Raw genomic sequence first — 25,599 nt, forward strand, 5'->3', positions numbered from 1 at the left:
ATAGCTAGGCATCCATTGAAAGGTGATCACGTGGCCACTTAACTCGGCACTGTGATAAAGTTCCAGCACGAGCAGATAGTATGGTCCTTTCTTTAAAAAGTATTTTAGCGCCTGTAGCGCTGATTTGGCATCGCACAATATCGTTCATTTATGGGGTGTCTGCGTTCTCATAAAATGGACAGCCTCTCGTATTCCCGCAAGTTCTGCAGCCGTAGATGTCGATTTGTGGTCTAATCCAAATCGTTGAGTAATTGAGTAATTCCAAGTTGTGGGATGACAAATGCGGCCGTTGTGGCAGATGGCGTGACCGAACCATCGGTATATACTTGTACAGTCCCACTATATGATGTAAATATATGGGACAGGGTGAGCTGCTTCAATCCAATGGAGGAAACGTGAGATTTCTTCCGAATTCCGGGTATCTGAAGCCTCACTAGTGGTATTGGCAATGTCCATGGAGGTGTCACGGGGATGTCGGTGGCCTGGAATCTTGCAGGTACAATGCTTGCGTGACATGCAATAGCTTTAGAAAAAGCACAGTCAAGGTTGGTGCTTGGAAGTGTTGACAGTGGATGGTGTGAGTGTCTGGTTAGCAGGCGAAGATAGGTTCGCACAGGTTCACAAGACCTGTATATGTCGATAGGACAAGCCCGTGCTTCCGCTATTGTGCCCTTAGTTGACGTGCAGCGTGGCAAGCCAAGACATATTCGTAGTGCTTGTGCCTGAAGGCTCTCCAGCGTGCGTATACAAGATGACCCCATGTTAGATAACACAGGCATGCTGTAGCGTATGTAGCCCACAAAAAGTGCCTGGTACACTTGGAGCAAACTTCGCTCAGAGGGGCCCCATCTCAGTCCCGATATTACACGAAGAACGTGTATGAAGTTGGTCAGTTTAGCCCTAAGCGCAGTAACATGTTTGGTCCAAGAAAGGCTGCGGTCTATTATCACGCCAAGATATCTCTGGTGGGTGACTAAAGGGAGCGCTGTTCCGTCGACAACGATTGGATAATGTGACATTGATTTGCGCGTGAATGCCATGACTGCACACTTAGTTGCTGAGAGTTGCAGGCCTCTACGGTGCAAGTACTTCGCCGTTATGGTAGCCGCACGTTGGAGCCTTGCACGCACTTGTGGAAGTGTGACCCCAGATGACCAAATACAGATATCATCCGCGTACGTGCTGATACGCGCTGTTTCAGGTAGCTCGTCTGCAAGGCCCACCAGTATGATATTGAACAATATTGGGCTAAGGACACCACCCTGCGGAACACCCCTGCGAACGTCATGTCTATCAGTCTCGCCATCCGAAGTGGACATGAAAATGGTGCGGCCACTGAGGTAACTCTGCAGCCATGCATACATCCGGCCACCAACACCAATATCCTCAAGCGCCTGAAGAATCGAATGGTGGAAGACGTTGTCGTAGGCACTTTTAATGTCCAGAAATATTGCGCATACCAGACGACGGCGTCTCTTTTCCTGTTGAACAGAAGATACTAGGTCGATCACACCGTCAATTGATGATCGACCTCTTCTGAATCCATTGATGAAATCAGGAAGTCCACCACTTTTCTCGAGTAGCCATTCCAGTCTGCTCAGTACCATCCGCTCCATCACTTTACCGACACAGCTTGCCAATGCTATAGGCCGATAATGTGAGAGATCATGTGGGCATTTCCCAGGTTTTAGTAAAGCCACAAGACGACTGCAGTTCCAGTGATTAGGCACAGTTGCTGTGTCCCACGTAGAGTTGTAGAGCGCCAGGAGAATTTCTCGAGCTTCTACTTCAAGATGACAGATCGCGGAGTATGTAATTCCGTCTGGTCCTGGACAAGTTGACCGGCGGGAAGAAGATATCGCAGCGTCGAGCTCGTGCATAGTAAAAGGTGCGTCCAGACGGTGATCACTAGATGACGGGAAAGTCAGTCGTGAATGGGTTCGTATATCGTTCGAAGAGCTCACGAGTAATTTGCAGAAGTCATCGGCGACCTCAACTTCACGCCGGCCTTGCCGTATGGCCACAGCGCTGAACGGGTGAAGCTGTTGAGGAGGCGAGCGAAGGCTTCGCACAATTTTCCAAATTCTAGAGAGAGGTTTTCTCGGATCCAGAGAGCCGCAGAATGATCTCCAGCGTTGTTTGTCAAGCTTGTCAAGGTAGCGCAGGACATGACGCTGAGCCCGGCCTGATGCAGTGACGTCTAATGGTGATTTGTCCTTCTGTATTTCCGTTCTGCTCGACGCCGTATCGCGTAAAATCAAAAATCAAAAACAAATCAAAAGTAAAATAAAAAACAACTGTGCGGCTGGATATGACGGAGTAAAACCTGCAGAGACAAAGTACGTAACCGATGTAATATCGGCTCCCCTTGCCCATATTATCAACCTATCCGTTACTATGGCCATTTTTCTAGATAACTTGAACATTGCTCCGGTATGTCCTATATTTAAAGGAGGCAACCCAAAACAAATGTCCAATTATCGTCCAATATCAGTTCTCCCTATTTTGTCAAAAGTATATGCAAGCGCAATGAATGTCTGGCTGCAGAATTTTTTGATAAGTATAATATTAGAAATGATGTCCAATCTGGCTTTCCAAAAAACAAATCTGCCGAGCTGGTAATTATTAAATGAAGGATCATATAATAGATAACATTGAGAAAAAATTAAACAGTCTGGCTCTTTATTGACCTACTAGGCAATGCCTTTGATACCTTTTGTCATGACGTCTTTTTGGTAAACTGAGCACATGCGGTATACGAGGCATTGCACGTGACCTGTCGAAAAGCTAATTAACCAGTCGCTGCCAATACGTGGTAATCAATAACGAGTCATCAGCGCACGTTGAAGGGAAGAAAGGAGTGCGGCCGGGCTCGATATTCAGTCCCCTTCTATTTACAGTATACGTAAATGACCTATGCCGCATTTCAGATTGTGCAAAACCAGTACTGTACGCAGACGACACAAATATTTTTTGCAGGTGCTCCGCTGGCCGATCTTGAAGGAAGTATGAATCACTTTCTCAATCCGTTGTCTTCCTGGTTAAAACATTAAAAGCTAAGCTTGGACGCCAATAAGACAATAGATTTGCTCCTGTCAACATGCCACGAGATCTCATCATTAGCATTTCCTACCAAGGATATATATTAGAAAAGGTTACGGCTATGAAATTCCTGCGAATGTAGTTTCAGGAAGAAATATGTTGGAACGAACACATAACAAATTAAATCCATTAATACTGCTGTGGCTCAAAAAGGTGCTCTACTATACTCTGTTCTACTCTCGACTTTCTTATTGTGCGCTCGTGTTGGGAACAACGACCTGGACCAATTGTACTAAACTCGCCTTTTTTGCAAAGAAAGGGGCTGATAATTTTTGAAAGCTATTGACAGCTGTGGACAAAACCGCTTTTTCTAAAATACCATATGGGAAAAGCCAATCAAGTACACTATTTCTAATTATACCAGTATATAAAGAGCAATAGACTTCTTTTTTTTTTTTTGCTTGGAAGGTTTTCAGAAATCTCCGTATCCTTTCCGCACACATGTTAGAAGGACTCCAAAGATACCAACTATTTATGGATGGCAGCACACTACATATCAGGTGATATTACATGTTCCAGCTATTTTTTCTCCTGCGTTCAAATATGTTCGCGTATGTATTTTTTTTCCTTTAAAGTGTGCACGCATGTAGAATCCTCACTGTAATTTGGAGCAAAGGCCTTTGTGCCAAGCTTTTAAGCCTTTTGCTTTTGCTCCTGTTTCTGTTCCTGTACAGAAAGAAACAAATAAATTAATTAAAAATGAAATACAGTGTTTACTATTACATACTGTTATGCACAGGGCCAACTGGATGGAAACATGCACCGCACACAACGCTCTGTGCGATGTGTTTCCGTCCAGTTTCACTGGTGTCCCTATTGGAGACAGCCGTAATCGAATGCAACGAGGATACCGACGATGACTGCAGTGGCATGACGATGATACAACGGATATCCAAGACGGTGGTGAGTGGTTTGCGGCGTCGAAAGGCCATGCTGTGAACGACTGTACTTCTCTTGTGATACTTATGTTGGAATCTGTGTGATTTGAGGATAACCATGTAGCTATGTGAATTACCCAATGGGCTTGAATTTTACATATCTCACCTTACCTTATGGGGTTTTACGTGCCAAAACCATTTTCTGATTATGAGGCGCGCCGTAGTGGAGGACTCTGGAGGTTCTTTAACGTGCACCTAAATCTAAGTACATGGGTGTTTTCTCATTTCACCCCATTGAAATGCGGCCGCCGTGGCTGGGATTCCATCCCGCGACCTCGTGCTCAGTAACCGAACACCATAGCCACTGAGCAACCACGGCGGGTTGAAAAAAATCTCACCTTGAGTTCGACTCCTATGCCAAATGGTATCCCCGAACGTCGGGCGCGACGAGAGAGCAGATTTACGTCGTGTGCTTGAAATGTTATATTAAGACTTTAATTAAGACTTGATCTCCTACAGAAATTTTAGTTTTAGGATGTAAAACAAAAGAACGAGGAGTATGACTACAATAAGTGTTTAACAGCTCCTAGGTATACGTAAAATCCAATGGTAGTACAAAATAATTCGTATAACTTCACAGTGCAATGACCTATAGGCGATGTGGTACGGCTATGGCGCGAACCTATTATCGAAATCATAATTTCGAAACATTTTAGTCACTTTGAAAATTCGGAATCCCCGCAAGCTATACCTCTATTAGTACTAAGAATAATAGTAATAACAATAATAAATATTTTACTACAATGCACTGAAACAGTTATGAAGCGGAAAGTCATGGGTCCCGCATTCGAATTCTTGACCAAGACTTGCTTTTTTACTCTAATGCGAAACTTTCTTTCAGAGAAACCCCTACGGGTTTCCTTGTAGCTTCGTGGTACATTCGTGTAGATGGGTTTCCCTTGCAGGAAATAGATAACTCTAATGTCTAAAGTGTGCGAACGTTCTGTGTCGGGTGGCAGGTGGCAATAGAGGACAACGACCATGACGAGTGGCAAGGATATTGTGTGAGCACGCTAGGCATCACAATGCAAAAAAGGTTCAGTTATCGTGTGGGTTATTCGCGAAAAATGCAAAAAAAAATGGGCGATGATCACAATGTCCTCACAGAGAAAAAATCTTAAAAAACAAAGGACAGGCTAGAAGAAAGGCGTCAGCCATTTGACCAAGGCAATTCGGTCGTGGAAGTGCGAGCATGAGGGTGTCTTGGACTCGGGCTTAGCAGGCTTTTACATAGCCGGCTCTGCTCTTCCCTTGGGGTGGCGTCTTCTCGAAGCGACCTGCGCGCATATGACTTCTCTAGAAGCAAGGTGAGAGTATGCGAGACAAAGTTGTGCCATATACCTGGACTTTGTGTGCACAGGTGCGGCGTAGACACCACCTATTGCTTAACCTTGCATGACAGTCCTGATTGTTAATAAAGCAAGCTGTCATAATATAAACATATCAGGAATCTACAAGCTGCTAAGTTACGATTATGACAGACGCAACACCGCCAACCAGATGGATCTAGGCGGTGTCGTGGCTCTCCGAGAAAGGTGCCAGTCTGAAACCAGCAGCTTCCGATACTACAAGCACGTTTAGCGCCAGTTGTTCCTCAAGGTAAATATAAGAAACTCTGTGGTGACCACACCTCGACGGCAGGGCGACAGGCGAAATGTATTCACGTCTGTCGGACAGCAGTGACGGCTGTTCTTGGACTCCAGTATCAATCTGCGGCTATGTCGAAACAGACTTGTGCTTGTTACGTAATAGTAGCTAATTTCAATTACAATTACTTCTTTAGGAAATAAAACTGATTAGAGGTACCAATTACTGCACCACAAAATCCATTGAGCAATTACTAAAAAAGTGATCGACTATGTTTGGGTTACGTTTCTCCCAAGTTTTATCATCCTTGCAGATATAACGAAAACCGAATGCTCTGGCCCAGCTTTTTCAGTTCGTCCCCTCAAGCCCTTCACTCGACGTGTATCTTCACTGAAAATTGCTTTTCAACATCGACTTCTGTCGTGTTCTCCACTTTATTTTGTGTGAACACGTCTGAAGCGACACCAAAAACTTGCTCTATGTCCACACTGGCTGTGCTATAAAGTATGAACACCTTACGAACAATTATAATGAGAAGAATTGATTTCTGATCAGTTTTACATGATGGCGGAAGCAGGCAGTAAAGACTGCAGCAAATTGTAGGCAGTGTGTCGGAACAGAACAAAAACAAAGGCGAAAAGAAAACACGATATTTTTAAACGAAACAAAAACGATAACCGAAATGTTCATTATTTTCATTAGGAGCAAAGCCGAAATGTTTTTGATAGGTTTCCGGTTCTAAGAAAAAGGTGGGAATACGAAACAGCCGACGTCAGGCAATATCAGCACAAGGGCGTATCTCAGACAACAATAGTGTGAGCGATATCCGGCCGAGCGCCCCACCAATCTGAGCCTGCCGCTCGGTGTACTAGCAGATCGGCATCGTAGCAAAACCCAGGGCTGGTGCGCTGAAGAGCTTTTCGTTTCGTTTTCTGCGGGCACAACACTTTGTGACCGTAGTTTTATCGCTCGTTCAAGTTCCTTTGATCGGAACAGCGGTATTGCATTTCGGCGAGCACACTCGATGACATGCTGCTACTAAGATCGCGCTCAGTGCCTTTACTCAGGGCAGAGACCATGACCTTAGAATTAAATTTTCACTTATTTACGAAATAAATACTATTTGGCTATGTCTACTTCGCATCAAAATTTTGTGCATTCAAAGAAAACAGTTATGAACCGTTGCAGATCATTTTTTTCTTTTTTTTTCGTTCGGCAGCAGAACCAGACCGGAAATTCTTTCACTGGAACGAAACTAATAAATCCAGAACGAAAGACATTTCTTTCCGATGCCCTGATTGTAGTTACTCAGTGACACGTTAGATGCTCGCGCGTGAGTCCTGCATGGAGTACAGCGCTTCATTGTAGCTTTGGCTGGGAGAGGGCGTTCCCGGTAGGCCAAAAAATGAAGATGGAAAAGTCAACTGCAGATGATCTCACAGCACTAACGTTCGAATTGGCCATCGCTTTTGGTCCATGGCAACGCCGGCTCAAGTTGTCGGAGCCCGCATTAAATAAGGAAGCAAACAGTGCCCGAGTTCGCTTGGCTGGTCGCGCGCGTTGGCAGGGAAGCGTTCTGACGCAGTTCCAACCAAATTAGGAGTTCAGAAATCTGCGTCGCTTGTTGCCGCTTGTCCCATCAATAAAGTAAATGATTACACGTAATTGGTAAGTGAGAAAAGTAATTCAATTACAGTGGTGAGTTACTCAGTCGAAAACTAATCAATCAAAAAAACAAATGAAATGTAACTCATTACACGTAATAAGTGCATGTAATTCGCTACGTCCAATCGAGAGCAGATGTCCGCGGACCAGATGTTCTGCTAAAACTCTTTTCGTCGCAGCCGAAGCATAAAAGCTGAAACAAATTAGTACTGCCTAAGTGCGTCTGTTTGGCTAGAATCGTGCATTAATATAATTTCAGGTTACACGGCCGTACTAGAAGAAATTTTTGTTGTTGATGCCCTGGTCTCTAGACTTTTGCTCTCGACTGTAGAAGTCTCTCCTGAGCTAGGTCCCCTAACGACCAACACTGAAGCTAAGCAGTGATCTGTTCATTTTCATATGAGCACTCTGTTTTTTCGTATCTTGCGAACTTCATTTATTCCTTTAGTGATTACTTTAAGATTTCCCTTTATTTCTTGTATGGGTAACGCCATAACAATAGCTGTTTATTTATTTAATTAGTACTTAAACTCCCAATAGTCTGTGAACGTTTGTAAGTGTCAGGGAACTTCCATTGATAAATAATAATACTCTTGCGTTAAATATGTTCTTGTCTCCTTTATACCGAGGCATCACAACTAATGGGAATAGTTCTGCTACTTTACGCATTCATGCATAGTCACCTGATATATTGTCTGACTTCATGGGGGAACATGTATGAAACACACATATCATGCCTTCATCACATACAAAACCAAGCAGTACGCCTGATTACATTTAGTCCTCACCTGGAATCTGCCCTCCCACTTTACCAAAATCTAAAAATCCTTCGCCTCACTTAATCGTTACAGCTAAAGCTTGGTCTTTTAATTTATCGCATCCGAAATCAAGGTACTGCCATTAATAATATTTCTGCCGCCAACTACTCAACCGTAATAATACAAGATTCTCGGAACAAAACAATGTGTTATTACCTAAAGTACGCACAAATTACGTATCTGGAATAATGTACAAATCGTACAAATTACGTACAAATCGGGAATAATGTTTTGGAATTCGTTGCCCATGAACATCAAGTGCGTCCATTCAGAACACTCATTTCATAAAGCATTGAAAATTCACTTGTGGGCAGCCTGTTAGTCATAAATAACCTTTATTGACAACGAACCGTGCTTTATTTTTACGCTTTACATCATGTATAACCGTCTAGTACTTAATTAGTTTTATGTATATTTCTCTGTATAATGATGTTCTCATGAAATTATGTATTCTCGTTATTTAATTTATCTTTGCTGATACTGTTTCACTCATCTGCGCTGATCTCACTGGTCTGTGTTTCATTATATTTTGTAATTAGCACAGCAGGTCCCCTCGGCATTTTAAACTCTGGGACCTCCTTCTGTATTATTATTTACCATATACCTTCCTGTATTCAAATATTTTCAATAAAACCTTCAAAAAACTTCAAACTGAATAAACTGGCATGGCACCTACATAGGACATAGAGAATGCATCGCACCATACTATATTGAATACGAAATACTTACCATAATGAAAGCTTGCAAATACAAACTCATCAAGTGTACAATTGGGTATTATTGTATCAGGATAACTCATTAAAAAAGTTGCACAATTTAGGAATTAAAATGGAAAGTTAGCCATTGTTGCATGTAGGATACCGGGAACGAAACTTCGAAATTCGTACCGTTGAAATTGCTGACCTGATCATTATGTTGTTCTGATAGAGTTGGTAAAATACAGTGGATGACAGCACAAGTTTAAGAAAAATGTTACACATCTGCCATTATCAGGCAGATCTAAAATAAATAAGGGGGCAAGCAGATGAAGCAGGACGCTGTGATATGAAAGTTGTAAACAGGGATAACGTGTCTCGGAAAGGCTAGCCAACGCTTCCATCGGAAAGCATATCTTCGTCAAAATACTTATGGTTTCATTATCTTGTGTTTCGCGTAGCGTTGTATAATTAGGATGCGAAACATTTCAAAGTGAAAGTGGAGCGAGGAAAAGTGCTTCCTTTCTGGTCTTACTTCAAATCTTTTGTTGCGTCCTATTACACCGTATTATTATTATGCATGACCTATAAATGAGAAAAAAAACTGGTCCAGCTATCATAGTAATTCTTGCCTTTTGTTTTGTATTGACCGCTCACATGTTCTCTTCGTTCATAGTTTGTCTAGGCTAGGTAGAGTATTCGGCAATGTTTTTACTGTGTTCCACATGTCAGAATTTTCTTGTAAATACTGCGTCTGCTTCAACGCTACAGCTATGCGCATTTCTGGGCCACGTCACTTAACAGTTCTGCTTCAGTCGTGTTATTCGCCTCTTCCCCCCTCCCCCCTCAAAATGAAGTTTTTAAGATTGTTTTAAATGAGCATTTATTTTACGAATCATGGCAAAGTAGGAAAGATAAAGAAATGAAACAAAGTAAATAAATAAAAGTAAGCACAATATTTAGTTGCTATTCCGATGTGCACTGCGGCCGAACTGGCCACAGCTCCCGTTCCTGGATTCGAATCACACATGGCACAGATTCACTCGCGTAAGACACAACATCGGCCAGGTGCGATCTATTTTCGTTCTTAAGTTCAAGCGCGTACTCTTGTAACCGATCAGTTACTCATTTGCCAGTCTCCACGATGCAGTACATACCTTGCCTCAATTTAGAGGAACCTTTTCACGCTTCGAGCTAGTATTTCCCTGAAAAAGCCCGACGATTTCTTTTCATTATCAGTGCTTTCCTTTTCATTCTTTTTCATTCCACGGCTGGGACCCTTCGTAATTGACGAGGCACAGAAAAATAAAGCTGGTACTTCATGTCTTGAAGCCATACCTTCTTCAGTTTGTGTGTCACACTGTGGCAGTACACAATGACTCGCTCTTTTGCTGGGAACATTAATATTCAGGATTCGGAAGCGTATATTTCAGTGCTGTTCCAGGTGATGTAGCAACTAGTCCAGCAAGGCGCTTTGTTACCTTTTAGTAGCGCTGCCCATGCTGAGATACTCATTCTTCTTCCTCTTTTTTGTTTTTTCGTATTTCTCTTTGTGTACCTAGCAGCGCACATCTAAGACAAGCGGCACACGAATCCGTAGTCAATAATGCATTTCAACGCGCAACAATCAATTAGAACACGTACCCGCACCTCGGCTGCATTACTAACTACTACGCAATTACCTTATCGGAAATAATGACGTGATTATTTCATGTTGTGCAACCAAGCATAGTGCCAATTTTCATGAGAAATATTTTCCTTAGATTCTATTCCTTCTTATTCCAGGGCTCGGTAGCAGCAGGGGTGCGCAATCTTACATACCAATGGCGCTTGGCAGTACGAACGAAAAATTACTTTTATGTTTGCAGAATACTAACCTAGTGCTCTTTTGCCTGCCTGTGCTAAGTACAGCAATATGATCTGATGGTGCCAAAAAAGCAAAAAAAAAAAAAACACAAACTCGCCAAGAAAAAAAGAAAAATAAAGAACATGACGTTTCAGGCATCGCACGTGCCCCTTGACCACAATGCAGATATAAGCATGGGCGGCAACTAACAGGTGAGGTGGCGCAGCGTGCGGGTGCATATATCGCGAAGATTACCCCGCGTCCTGTTTATTGTGCGTCTAGTTGATTGGATGTAGTATTATTCTAAAAGCAAACGGGCACATAAGTGTTCCTCGATTCCGATGATGGCTGCCGCGTCCCAGCCAGTGCCATGTCCGGTGAGTTAGCGATGTTCCGTCAGGTCGTTAGCGACTGTGTGGCCTTTGGCGACGTCATTTATGTGTTGTGTCAAGCGCCGTTTAAAACCAGTATGGTTCCTCGCCAGACACGTGTTTTCGTCGAACACTTGACTACAATATACTCTGATAATCAAATTGGACTAGCGGTTGCGGTATCTCCGCATTTTGTTCACTGGGAGAAGGCCCCGTGATGCGATTACTACGTGCCAAATGCGCATTTCAGATCACTAGAATTGCGATCGATCCCAGTGACATAATGCGCAGTGTTATACTAAAGCCTATGACCGCTCATACATTGATGACGAGTAAGAAGCATGTTTCTCTTTGGCGAAATTGGCGGATTACAAAACTGAGGCTGAAAAGAGGTGGAAGGGAACTTCAAGACGACGGAGGGACGGCAGTTACCCCACACAAATTGCTCGAAGTTAGAGTGCAAAAAGACGCAGAGTTTGACGTTAGTTTGTGCAATGCAATGCCATAAAACCGAAACATCCACTCCATAAAAATAATGCGTGCTCGTAGGTCCATACATACGTTCCCAACAAACACCATAACCTAGTTTTATCAACACATTTTCAAACACAAACACGTGATGTAGCCGTGTTCTCTCCATTCAACAAAGGTTTTTGTGAGCCTAGAAAGGAAGTTTACTCAATTCGAACTCTGTCCAGTAAGCGAAGTGCGTCTTAAGAGTTAGCGTGGGCTGCAAGAAGAACGTGCTTAAACTTTTGTTTCGGCCTTGATTCTTCGAAAGAGATTGAAATGTGCGCTAGGCCGTAATTAAAAGCACACTACTGAATCAACATGCTCACGCTTGCAGACTAATTTGTTTGAAGAGTAATAACTGCGCTGCTTTCCTACAGAGGCGAGCAGGGCTTAAATATACGAAAGAAATCCGCTCGAAAAGGCATGACCGTCGAGGCCGAAATTTCATTAAATTTCGATTGTATGCGCTTGGTTCGATTATCCGCTTCCCGCACTCGCACTTCCCGCACTTCCCGCACTCTGAGCACTGAGTCAGAGTCTTCCACTCATCGCTTGGAGCACGGGATGAAAAAGATGCCCTCATAACGAGCAGGGTAGACCAACACGCACAGGCCAAGTAGGTTTCGCCGTAGCAACGTTTGCTTGTTTCATGATCAGGTAAAAACAAACGCATAATTAAATATCTCAGTGCACTAGAATGTAGCGCATGCATCAGAGGTGCATTTTATTAAGAAATAACGAAAAATAATAAAGAAAGCGATATGTGTAAGTACGAAAGGTTCTGTTGGTATAGTAGCCTCTCAAGGGTTATTAATAAACAAATCTCATAGTGTACGCGCTAGCTATAATGTTAAAAATCTTCGCCGATTGCTCAAAGCATGCCACAAAGAAAGCAAATACTGAGAGCAATGAGTCCACCAACTTTTGGCTTCCATAGAGCTCTGCACATTGTTATCTCCATCATTAAATATTTTGTTGACTTGAGCACTGGCAGGTACCGTTTGCTTGTTCCTTGTTATGCCTTCAATCTTTTCACACTTTTATTATTGAAAATACTTGAGAAAAGTATTCATAGAATTTCGGACTACTAAATCAAAAGCAGCGGCGCTTTGCAGAAGGAGAGGCGCTCTCATTCCACTCCGGACGGAGCCCAGTGCTGTCGCCGCGTAATGGCTTTCACGTTGCACTGCTAAGCACGAGGGATGGAATCCCGGCGACCGCATTTCGATAGGAGTGAAACGAAAAAGAAAGAACAGTGTATCATGAATTGAGTGCACGTTGAAGAACCGCAGGTTGTCTAGATTAATCTGGAGTTTCCCAATACCACGTGCCTGAAAATCCCTATCATAATTTTAGCACGTAAGATCCCCGAATGAATCTTTTTCTAAAGCTCAACAGAGTATTTCTGCATAGCCAATGTATCAGCATCATCATCAGCCTGGTTACGCCCACTGCAGGGTAAAGGCCTCTCCCATACTGCTCCAACAACCCCGGTCATGTACTAATTGCGGCCATGTCGTCCCTGCAAACTTCTTAATCTCATCCGCCCACCTAACTTTCTGCCGGCCCCTGCTACGCTTCCCTTTCCTTGGAATCCACTCCGTAACCCTTAATGACCATCGGTTATCTTCCCTCCTCATTACATGTCCTGCCCATGCCCATTTCTTTTTCTAGATTTCAACCAAGATGTCATTAACTCGCGTTTGTTCCCTCACCCATTCTGCTCTTTTCTTATCCCTTAACGTTACACGCATCATTCTTCTTTCCATAGCTCGTTGCGTCATCCTCAATTTAGGTAGAACCCTTTTCGTAAGCTTCCAGGTTTCTGCCCCGTAGGTGAGTACTGGTAAGACACAGCTATTATACACTTTTCTCTTGAGGGATAATGGCAACCTCCTGTTCATGATCTGAGAATGCCTGCCAAACGCACCCCAGCCCATTCTTATTCTTCTGATTATTTCCGTCTCATGATCCGCATCCGCCGTCACTACCTGCCCTAAGTAGATGTATTCCCTTACCACTTCCAGTGCCTCGCTACCTATTGTAAATTGCTGTTCTCTTCCGAGACTGTTAAACATTACTTTAGTTTTCTGCAGATAAATTTTAGACCCACTCTTCTGGTTTGCCTTTCCAGGTCAGTGAGCATGCATTGCAATTGGTCCCCTGAGTTACTAAGCAAGGCAATATCATCAGCGAATCGCAAGTTACTAAGGTATTACTAAGTTACTAAGTTAATAAGGTACTAAGGCGACTATTTGTTAACCACCTTTATGCACCCTAGCAACTTGCTAGTAACATCCTGTCAACTATACATTTGTGACGAATAGTCGACAGGATGTTACTAGCAAGTTGTTAGGGTGTATAAGGGTGGTTAATAAATAGTCGCTTCACTGTTGACACGTTCTACCGACATAAGATAATAAGCAGTCCGTAAGAATTCAATCGACAATTTATATCCCCATTTTCAAATCAATATCGGTGGCCAATAGTCGGTAGAAGGTTACTAGGAAGTTGTGACGGTGTCTAAAGACAGTTCATTGAATGTTGATAGGTTCTAGTAACATTTGTCTAAAGATGGTTTAGTCGATGTTACTAAAACATTTTGTAAGGGTGGTGCGCAATAAATAACCCCAAGTTGAGGGGAGGGGCGTTTCATGGAAAAGAAACCACCCCTGCGGCGTGGCTCATATTCATATCGTAGCTTTGGCACGCAGGAGTTTAGAATTTGATTTATTTTGGTTTACCTCGAGAAAAGCGCTTCGCTTGCTATTTCAGGTCGCCCGTACAGCGCACATACGCGTGATGTACTCTTCAAGTGTAAAACTACATTCGTTTTAAGTTCTTTTTCGAGAAACATCGCTCAATAGCACCAGAATGCCACTTTTCTCCCTCAACGAACACGCGGGATACAGGGCATGCAGTCTCGCGCGCACGTGCATAGCGAGGCAGTTCCCATTTCTTGAGACTTGAAGGAAAGGCAGCAAAACTGTCTTTCTCACAACACTAAACAAATACAAGCTAACAGAATTAAGTGTACGCCATGTATCTAAGAACAAATCTCTGCGAATTGTCTTGTGAATGCTCGCGTTTGTGCTGCCTGAAAGGTACGCATTATTCCTTTTGTCGGCGTTCCAAGTTGACAAATATCTTGTCTTGCCGCATCGTTGCATTTTGTGTCGCCACAAGTATGCAAAATAAGTGTTGGTACGTTTGCTTTCTACTTTTCCATGAATGTGAGACCAATAAAGCTCCCGTTCTGTAGCTTTTGTGTTGCCATCCCTTTGCCAATGTACACCAAATGACTTTGACGGCAAATAAATTTCTTATATCTTGTCTTGATATTGTGTTTTTTGATGCCCCACGAGGGCATTCAGCGTCACTGGGTATGTACGCTTTGTCTATTACCGTTTGACGAAAGTGTACTGTAAAAAAAAAATGCCTTGGGCGTGCGCTATGTGTCTGGTCGTTATATTCCACGTGTTCACTTTCATTACGCGCATCATACGTCTGACTGTTTTCATTAATTCACCGCTAAGTAAGGGGTTACGGTTGTGTGCAAAACAGCCTGTTGTGTGTTTTGCCTCCTCCTTTTGTCATTATCGTCACGCATCAAGCTACTTTATCTTTCCCTGCATCTCTTGCCCCAACGCATAGAAGCTGTAATTCTGTACATTGAAAAGACACGCGCAGAGGGCTGACATATAGCATGGCGCGTTTTTTATTGCGTGCTCCTTTCTATTTACTCTTTTTGTGCAGCAGTGCTACATTCCTCCATAATGGAGGCGTTGTGGGCTTAAATTTTCGCGTACCCTGAACTCATGTTACTTAACCATGCATTCCAACATCATGATTCTTTACCAATTCACTCAACTTTCTTGGCTCACTTAGAGAAGCGTATCTCAGACCGACCTTTCAGGCCCTCCATATCACTAATCTTTCCGTCTTTAACCCTTTCTTCCTTTTTTTCGTTCTCAAGGGTTATGCATATGTGTACTCGTCTGCCCATTACGCAGTTGTTTTTCCCAACGGCTGTTCGAAAACTAACAACACAGTATCGGAAAGCCGGTTGCACTCCTCGGGCCGCCAGCCCGAGTGCAAGCCAGAGAATTGCGCAGGTCTAGCCGGGCCAGCAGCGCCAAGCCCCCTTAAATCACTCGTGGGAAACGCCAGCGCGATGTGCCACTCACGCCAGCGGTGTTCTAAATCCGTCCCGCTCGCTGCGTCGCTCGACGGGGGCGCCTCTTCTGGGGCGGCGCGCGGCGGCTCTGCTGCGCTGGTCGCGGCTGACCGACGCATGGCGCATACAACGCGGACACATTTGGACCACATTTTCGAGCGTAAGTTTATTCAGGACTTGAGCGCAGGCGCAAAATAGAAGAAGGGGCAGCATAATGGGAGAACGTGCAAATTAATTTCCCGCCAATGGAGACCGAACGTTCAGACTCTTCCCACGTAAAGCTAACGCAAAGCTTTTTCTGCCGACGTAAACACATTTTCAGGAATATTCACCGACAATCACTTCATTATACACCCAGTACATTTCGCCAATAAGCATTCTAATTAGAAGAAGCCTCTAGATAAATGCTCACCGTTTGCAAAAATACAGTCTAGTAAGTTGAAGAAATGCTGGTTCTTGGCTGTTGGAGCCTCGCGGCATAGGAAACACATACGACGGATCGATTTTACGGAGGGGTCTCTACCTAATGCTTACGTCGCATCAGAGACACCGCTGCGATCATCAAACGACTGTGCACACCAGAGCTCAACGCTCCGTTACTCTATATCAGTACATAGCGCAACTGCACTAAAGTGTTGCATGCAGCTCTGGAAGCAGGGTCAGCATTAACCCAATCTCGTCTACCACAGCGGGCGGGCAATTACTGCAACAAAACTTTGGTACAGCTCGCAGGTACACAGGAGCGTTATGCCCATAAGCTGGTGTGTGGTCGGTGACTCCAGAAACTTCAGCGCCGCTGGTAGGATGTGTCACGATCCACCAGGGTTCGTGAACAAGGCAGGGCTCGAGGCACCCTACGTTTGACATACGCTCCGCAGCGTGGTGGTGATGAACGATGACTGACCGCGAGCAGCTTTGCTCGTCGGTGTTTATTGCGGCGCGGTCACCAATTTTGCCTACCGAGCCTACCGTCGTTTCGTGTCGTCTACCAGAAGGGAGACGACACGACACCACGCGCATTGTGGTGTCGTCTCCCTTCTGTCCTTGTTCGCTGGCGCTAAATATGCTTTGTAAGTCAGTTTACCAACACGGCCAACAAATGGCTATATTAGAATAGTTCTACGTTATAGGGCCCTTAATTAGATTTAAGCAGGATTAACATTAAGTAGGGTAATTGACACTCTAATAACAATTTAGGCTGCCTACGCGAATAGCTGATCACAGGACCTTGAATATTTACATTTTGCCGCCATGCAGTGTCGCGCCGGAGGAGTGAAGCCTTGTGGATACTTCGATCCCGCCGCCCACGCTGCTCACACGATGCATCCCATAACGACGAACCGTGTCCTGTAGACGCCACTTAATTCTTGCGATACACACTACTCCCACTATGAGCACTGAATGTTGTACTGCACTCTGACTGATTTTCTTAATAAAGCAGTGCTGGCCTTCGAAAGTAGGTTTTGATGCTCTGATCGACTCATACAGGGCATCAGTAATGCCTGTCCAAAGTTTATACTCGAAATCTTAATTAGTCTGCTTATAGCGCAATTTGAAACAATTTCTGCAATCTTAGAAAGACATGGTTATGGTGCACGCAGCGACTTCGTGACTTTTTGCGCCTTTGACATAAATTGATGCCACAAACCCTTTTTTTGAATAGTAGCTGTTTTTTCCCATTACCATATAAGATATCTTAACATACGTGTTTGAAGCACTGTGAGTTCTAATCAGTTTTAACCAGTTTAACAATTTTGATTAGATTTAGGCATTGCTTCATTATTCGTTGTAACGACATCACATAACCAATATGTTTGTGACTTTTGCATGACATACAGATTACCAATGCATTCCTGAAAATTGTACCCTACTCACGCCCTTCATTTATATAAATAGGTGTTTTAACCTATCGCTTAGCAAATAATGACAGTTGAGAAATCGTTAATAATTTCGTGCGTTACCCACACGTAACTTACGTCTTTCTTTATAATTTTATTTGCATATGAAACAGCGTCCGACGGTTACAGTATTCCCTAATGCGAAATTTGACCGCAGCTCTATCATCATCATCATCATCATCATCATCAGCCTGTTTATGCCCACTGCAGGGCACAGGCCTCTCCCATACTTCTCCAACTACCCCGGTCATGTACTAATTGTGGCCATGTTTTCCCTGCAAACTTCTTAATCTCATCCGCCCACCTAACTTTCTGCCGTCCTCTGCTACGCTTTCCTTCCCTTTGAATCCATTCCGTAACTCTTAATGACCATCGGTTATCTTCCCTCCTCATTACGTGTCCTGCCCATGCCCATTTCTTTTTCTTGATTTCAACTAAGATATCATTAACTCGCGTTTGTTCCCTCACTCAATCTGCTCTTTTCTTGTCCTTTAACGTTACACCAATCATTCTTCTTTCCATAGCTCGTTGCGTCGTCCTCAATTTAAGCAGAACCCTTTTCGTAAGCCTCCAGGTTTCTGCCCCGTAGGTGGGTACTGGTAAGACACAGCTGTTATAAACTTTTCTTTTGAGGGATAATGGCAACCTGCTGTTCATGATCTGAGAATGCCTGCCAAACGCACCCCAGCCCATTCTTATTCCATTTCAGTCGCATGATTCGGATCAGCGGTCACTATCTGCCCTAAGTAGATGTATTCTCTTACCACTTCCAGTGCCTCGCTACCTATCGTAAACTGCTGTTCTCTTCCGAGACTGTTAAACAGTACTTTAGTCTACCGCAGATTAATTTTTAGACCTACCCTTCTGCTTTGCCTGTCCAGGTCAGTGAACAGGCATTGCAATTGGTCCCCAGAGTTCATAAGCAAGGTAACATCATCAGCGATTTGAAAGTTACTAAGGTATTCTGCATTAACCCTTATCCCGAATTCTTCCCAATCCAGGTCTCTGAATACCTCTTGTAAACACGCTGTGAATAGCCTTGGAGAGATCGTATCTTCCTGCCTGACGCCCTTCTTTATTGGCATTTTGTAGCTTTCTTTATGAAGGACTATGGTGGCTGCGGAGCCGCTATATATATCGTTCAGTATTTTTCCATACGGCTCGTCTACACCCTGATTCCGTAATGCCTGCATGACTGCTGAGGTTTCGACTGAATCAAGCGCTTTCTTGTAATCAATGAAACCTCTATATAAGGGTTGGTCATATTCCGCACATTTCTCTATCACCTGATTGATAGTGTGAATATGGTCTATTGTTGAGTACCCTTTACGAAATACTGCCTGGTCATATTCTTGACAGAAGTCTAAGGTATTCCTGATTCTAATTGCGAATACCTTAGTAAATACTCTGTAGGCAACGGACAGTAAGCTGATTGGTCTATAATTTTTAAAGTCTTTGGCGTCCCCTTTCTTGTGGAATAAGATTATGTTGGTGTTCTTCCAAGATTCCGGTACGCTTGAGTTCATGAGGTATTGCGTATACACGGTGGCCAGCTTTTCTAGAACAATCTGCCATCCATCCTTCAACAAATCTGCTGTTAAATGATCCTTCCCAGTTGCCTTCCCCCTTTGCATAGCTTCCAAGGCTTTCTTTACTTCTTCCGACGTTACTTGTGGGATGTCAAATTTCTCTAGACTATTCCCTCTTCCATTATCGTCGTGGGTGCCACTGGTACTGTATAAATCTCTACAGAACTCCTCAGCCACTTTAACTATCTTATCCATATTAGTAATGATATTGCCAGTTTTGTCTCTTAACGCATACATCTGATTCTTGCCTAGTCCTAGTTTCTTTTTCAATGCTTTTAGGCTTCCTCCGTTCCTGAGAGCATGCTCAATTCTGTCCATATGATACTTCTTTATGTCAGCTATCTTACGCTTGTTGATTAACTTGGAATGTTCTGCCAGTTTTATTCTAGCTGTAGGGTCAAATACTTTCATACATTGGCGTTTTGTTTCTTAATCAGATCTTTCGTCTTCTGTGATAGCTTAGCGGTCTAACGAAGTATCCTAATGCAGGAGCCTGCAAATATTTAGGACCTTTATTCAATGTTATAACGAAATGCCCTGCAGAAGTTTAGCGCTAATTTAGCAATCACTTAGCAGGTCCCCGCCGTCTTTGCGAAGTGCCAGATTCTCGCCCGACACGCACGACGCAACATGTACGCCGGCCGCGTAAATGGCCGTTGGCGCGTAAGTTGATGTTGAATCTTGGTTGACCGTTATCGTTTCCGAAGCATAATATGCCGACCAATTGGTATGTAACCACTTCACTATTTCAGTATTGCCAAATATACAAAGAAGAGGACAGGAGTAATTGGAAATCTTTTGCATACGCCTTCGTTCTGCAGTGAACCTAAAAAGAAAGGAAGAAATGGGATGACATTGTTACAGTCGGTAATGTGGGAAAAAGAGGGCGCTGATGGTGGCTTTCGAGACGACGAAGAAAAGTTTAGTATTATATCCGTTCTACGCTTGTTGGCCCAGCCATTAAAAGCCATCTCAAAATAGACGCACCCTTCTATCTTCCCGTAACATCATTGGTGGAAGTGCTGGGTAATCACTTGCGCAAGACGGAGCTCCGCATCGGACGTAACCTGGGCGCCATGTCATCCGAAGGAGAGAGTTCAACCACAGCCCCTTCGTCGCCACCGACGGTCATCCTGGCCCAGCCTCGCAACCCTGGCATGTTTTCCAGGATTGACAACGTTGACGTCGATGACTGGTAGCAGAATTACGAACGGGTCAGCGCACATAACAGGTGGGATAACACGCTTACGCTGGCTAATATAATATTCTACCTCAAGGAAACAGCACGGGTCTGGTTCGAAACACACGAAGGAGAGATTACATGTTCGGACCAGTGCAAACAGAATCTTAGAGATTTGTTCGGAAAATCTTTAGGCCGCTAACGTGCTGCGAAGAAGGACCTTGGACCCCGTGCATAGACGTCTAGTGTATCTTACGTGGCGTATATCCAGGACGTCCTCGCTCTTTGCCGCAAAGTGCTTCTTGTTTACAAGAACATAACAACGGTCAATGAGATCATTAACGAATGTCGCCGCTTTGAAGACGCGAAGAGTCGCCGCATAGTTCAACAGTTTAGGCGTCTACCTAATACCACAGCTTCATCAACGTCCGAAGACATTTGTCCCCCGCATGAGCCCACCTCCTAATAGACAGTCGTACGAATCGTCCCGCAAGAAATCGAAGCAGCGTCCCCTGCCACGGCAGTGACGCAGTGCTTTGACGATTCCCGGCAGCTTGTGTCTCTAATTAAGTCGGTCATTCGCCAAGAACTTGCCAATGTGGGCCTTCCGTCCACCTGCTCCGCCAGCCGTCCTGACTTTGCTTCGTCTGCTGCCTCTGTCCCTGTTCACTGGAGCCAAAACAGTCCATATCAGAGCTATCGCAACCCGGACGAATGGTGCAAACATGACGATAGACCCATCTGCTTTTACTGTGCACGTGTGGGCTACATCTCTCGCCAATGTTGAAGTTCCTGGCGAGGCCATTCTCGACCAAGCTTTCCCGCCTACTACAGTTCCCCACTGAATCCTCGCCCGCCACCACTCTCCACCAAGGTTGAAGACGCACGTGACAACTCTCGAGCCACCACGACTAGTCGCTCGCCATTACCATATAGTCGCCGCTCCCGTTGGCCCCAGCTGCGTCGCTCTCCATCCCCAGCTTACCGTCGCCGCTCTCCGACGGGAAACTAACTGGGGCAGCTCCTGGAGGTGACGCTGCTCTAGAACCCCGGATTGAAATTCCTCTGCTAAGCCTGCCTACTGATGGGAACCTTCTGGACGTGAATGTGGATGGTTTGCCCGTTACAGCACTCATCGACACTGGATCCCAAATTTCCATCGTGAGTGCGGAGATTCGAACGCGCTTGAAGAAAGTACTTACTCCTGCTCCGACTCGACTGCTCCGGTCCGCCGGCGGTGGAACTCCGACTGTGCTTGGAATGTGTGCTGCTCGTGTCAGTGTCACCGGTCTCCACACGTCCGTCTTGTTTAGTGTGCTCGAACGTTGCCCTCACAATGTGATCCTCGGACTCGACTTTCTGGCCGCCCATTGTTCCGCTGGTTTTATACAACTTGACCTACCTGTTCCCGTTTACCTTCCTGCTCAAGCTCTAACTCAGCTTTCTTCCGCGAATTTTATTCGCCTGGCATATCTAGCAGCAAACTGCGTCCCTGTTTTAGCCTACACACCAGTTCCTAGCGGAGACTAGGTCCTTACTCCCGCGACTTCAGTCCTGCTTTCTCAGAATGTCTGCTTCCCACACACCATCGTTTCTGTTGCGGACAATCAGACATGTCTTCCCATCCTAAATTTCGGACACTGCCCACAAGTACTTCCCCGAGGCATGTCTTTTGCCACGTTGTCACCATCAACGAGTACCACATCTCCCCTCTATCTGTTGCGCCGTCTTCGACCAATGCTCATTCTGCGCCTTCTGCAACTGCCCCGACCAACGACTTTACAAAGATGATTACACCGAACCTCTCAACCCGACAAGCCGCAGAGCTCCGTGGCCTCCTCGAGTCCTACTCCGACATTATCGACCTGAACAATCGCCCTTTGTGTCAAACTGCGGTCGTTAAGCTTCGTATAAGTACCGCCGATGCAGCGCCTGTTCGCCGACGCCCATACCGGATGTCGCTCTCTGAGCGACAAGGTATCCAGAGCGAGGTTGGCAAGAAGTTTGCCAAAGGGTTTATTGAACACTCTTCAACCCGTTGGCTTCCCCTGTTGTTTTTGTCAAAGAGAAGGATAACAGCTGGCGATTCTGCGTTGACTATCGTCATCTAAACACGATCACTAAGAAAGGTGCATATCCACTTCCCCGCATTGACGATCCTCTGGATTGTCTCCACGGTGCCACTCATTTTTCATCTATAGACCTTCGCTCTGGATATTGGCAAACTGCCGTGGGTGAAGTGGACCGTGAAAAGACCACAGTCGTCACACCAGACGGCCTATATCAATTCCGGGTAATGCCTTTTGGCTTGTGCAGTGCCCCGGCGACCTTTGAATGGATGATGGACATGCTGTTGCGTGGTTTGAAATGGTTCATCTCTTTGTGCTACTTGGATGACGTCATCGTATTCTCTTCAACTTTTGCGACTCATCTTGAGACTTTCATCTGTTCTTTCTGTTTCTCGCACCGTTGGCTTGCAGCTCAACTCGTCCAAGAGCCACTTCGGTCACCGCCAAATAACCGTGCTTGCACACCTCGTCGATTCGTCAGGTATTCGCCGCGACCGCGCTAAAGTACATGCTGTGCAGGATGTCCCCGTACCAACTTGTGCCAAAGATGTTCCCAGCTTTATTGGCCGTTGCTCTTACTTCCGCAGGTTTGTGGAAAATTTTGCCCATGTTGCCCGTCCCCTAATTGACCTCCTGAAGAGAGACGTTCCTTTCTGTTGAGGCTCTGAACAAGCAGCTCATCACGCTGCTCACCCTACCTCCTGTTCTCGCCCATTTTGAACGCCTCCTCTCCGACAGTAACCCGCACTGACGCCTGCGGCTACGGCATCTGCGCAGTTTTAGCTCAACGCCAATGTGGGCACAACCGCGTTATCAGCTACGCCAGCCGCCTCCTCTCTCCGGCCGAGCGCAATTACTCGATTACTGAGCGCGAGTTTCTCGCCCTCATTTTGGCGGTGGGCAAGTTCGGACCTTAAATATATGGTCGACCATTTACAGTTACAACCGATCACCACGCCCTTTGTTGGCTTTCCCCCCTCAAGGATCCCACCCGACGCCTCGGTCGCTGGGCCCTGCGGCTGCAGGAATACACATAACCTGCGGTCTACAAGTCGGGTCGTCTACAATAGGACGCCGACTGCCTGTCTCGTCATCCCGCCGGTGTACCGGACGGTTTAGCGGATGTCGCACCGATCTGCGTTCTATCGCTCTCTTCCTTGCAATACACTGGCGCTGAACAACGACGCAGTGAATCGTTGCGGCCCATTATCGAACGCCTGCTTTCTGATCCGTCTGACCCATCCCTTCGCATGTTCGTGCTACAAAATGGCATCCTGTTTCGCCGCGACATGCACCCTGCAGGGCCCTAGCTCCTAACCGTCATACCGTCTCATCTTTGACAGATTTTACTGCAGCACCAGCACGACGTTCCCACCACTGGACACCTTGGCATCACGCGGACCTACGACCAAATTCGGCGACGGTTTTTCTAGCCCCGTCTCGACCACTCCGTCCGGCGCTAAGTTGCCGCGTGTGAGCCGTGTCAACGCCGGAAAAGACCAGCTGTGCTTCCTGCCGGACTGCTGCAGCCTTTGGATGTACCGATCGACCCATTCCTTCGCGTTGGAGTTGATCTTCTCGGACCATTTCCTATATCAAATGACGGAAATAGGTGGATTGCCGTCGCTACGGGCTATAAAACTCGCTGTGCCATTACTATAGCTCTACCGACCAGCTGCGCTACAGACGTCGCTGATTTCTTGCTTCACGACGTTTTCTTGCACCACGGTGCACCTCGTCAACTTCTCACCGATTGCGGCAGATACTTTCTTGCCAAAGTCATAGACCACCTACTTCGATTATTTGCTACTTAACACAAAGATACTACCGCTTACCTTCTTCAAGCTAACGGTCTTATCGAACGCCTGAACCGCACATTAACTAACATGCTAGCACTGTATGTTTCCTTCGATCATCACGACTGGGACATTGCTTTACCAATTGTCACATTCGCCTACAATTCCTCGCGTCACGACAAACAGCTGGCTATTCACCCGTTTATCTCCTCTTGGCCGTGAGCCGACTTTGCCTTTCGAGACTCTCCTTTAGACCACACTCCATTCGCCGACAGAGTACACTCGGGATGTCATAGGCACAGCGACCCAAGCACGCCAGATTGGCCGTATTTGTCTTTCTGCTTAACAGACACGCCAGAAGTGCCGTTACGACCAGCGCCATCACGACATGGACTACGAACCAGGTACTCGTGTGCTAGTTTGGTATCCAACTCGGTGTGTTGGTCTTGACCAGACACGCCAGAAGTGCCGTTACGACCAGCGCCATCACGACATGGACTACGAACCAGGTGCTCTTGTGCTAGTTTGGTATCCAACTCGGCGTGTTGGTCTTTCGGAGAAATTCCTCACGCGATTCTCAGGCCCTTACCGCATCCTTTGCCAGGTGACCTCTGTCACATATTAATGTGTCTCCATGCAGTGGATGCCACCGTGCTTTCACCTCTCTCTGACATCATCCACGTCAGCTGTCTCAAACCTTACCTTTCTCAGACCGATGAGCCGCACCAATTCGCTGCTTGTTCCGACGGGGTTGATGTCACAGTCTGTAATGAGGGAAGAGAGGACGCTGATGGTGGCCTTGGAGATGACGAAAAAGAGTTTAGTATTATCGCTTCTCTACGCTTGTTGGCTCCGTCATTAAAAGTCATCTGTAAATAGACGCACGCTTCTTCCTTCCGGTAACAATATTGATAATGAGGATGATGGGGATATAAAAAAAGACGAAGCTAGGATATTTGGAGAAACATTTTCCTTTCCTAAGTTTTACCCAACGAAGCTACGGAGAATCATTGTGCTCCCGGCTGTTGAAAGTTTTTCGCGAACTTGAGGTTTGAGTGCCACTCTTACAATGATGTTAGAAGTACTGAATGCTGGGCGAGTTTGTTTTCCATTCTGACGAAGAATATAAAGCGATAAACAAGAAACGAGAAAGAAACCCGTGTCGTGTCACGATGGTGTAGCGGTTCTTTCTCGTCCCTCGTTTATTGTGCTATTCTTCGCCAATGGCAATGAGCGCTGACACCACACCGGTAGACGCCTTAATTTGATTTTTACGTTTCGATTGCCTCAGCTGCTGAAAACAGGTAAACAGAAAAGGCATTGTTTTCGCGCATTCAAACACGCATGCGAAACAC

At 45.3% G+C, this 25,599-nt stretch overlaps 1 protein-coding gene across 2 annotated transcripts in view; it reads right to left on the reverse strand.

Moving 5' to 3' along the window:
* Nucleotides 1-25,599, reverse strand: part of LOC126538488 (FMRFamide receptor-like) — a 1,022,731-nt gene that overhangs the window by 892,621 nt on the left and 104,511 nt on the right. The window contains exon 2 of one of the 2 annotated variants that reach the window (XM_072288015.1): nucleotides 24,947-25,008. The exons of the other annotated variant lie outside the window; for it this stretch is intronic. The gene's annotated coding sequence lies outside the window, so the exon portion shown is untranslated. The remainder of the gene's footprint in view (nucleotides 1-24,946; nucleotides 25,009-25,599) is intronic. 2 annotated transcript variants of the gene reach the window in all.

Source organism: Dermacentor andersoni, chromosome 4 (genome assembly GCF_023375885.2).
Source record: "Dermacentor andersoni chromosome 4, qqDerAnde1_hic_scaffold, whole genome shotgun sequence".
In the NCBI taxonomy this organism is placed as follows: domain Eukaryota; kingdom Metazoa; phylum Arthropoda; class Arachnida; order Ixodida; family Ixodidae; genus Dermacentor; species Dermacentor andersoni.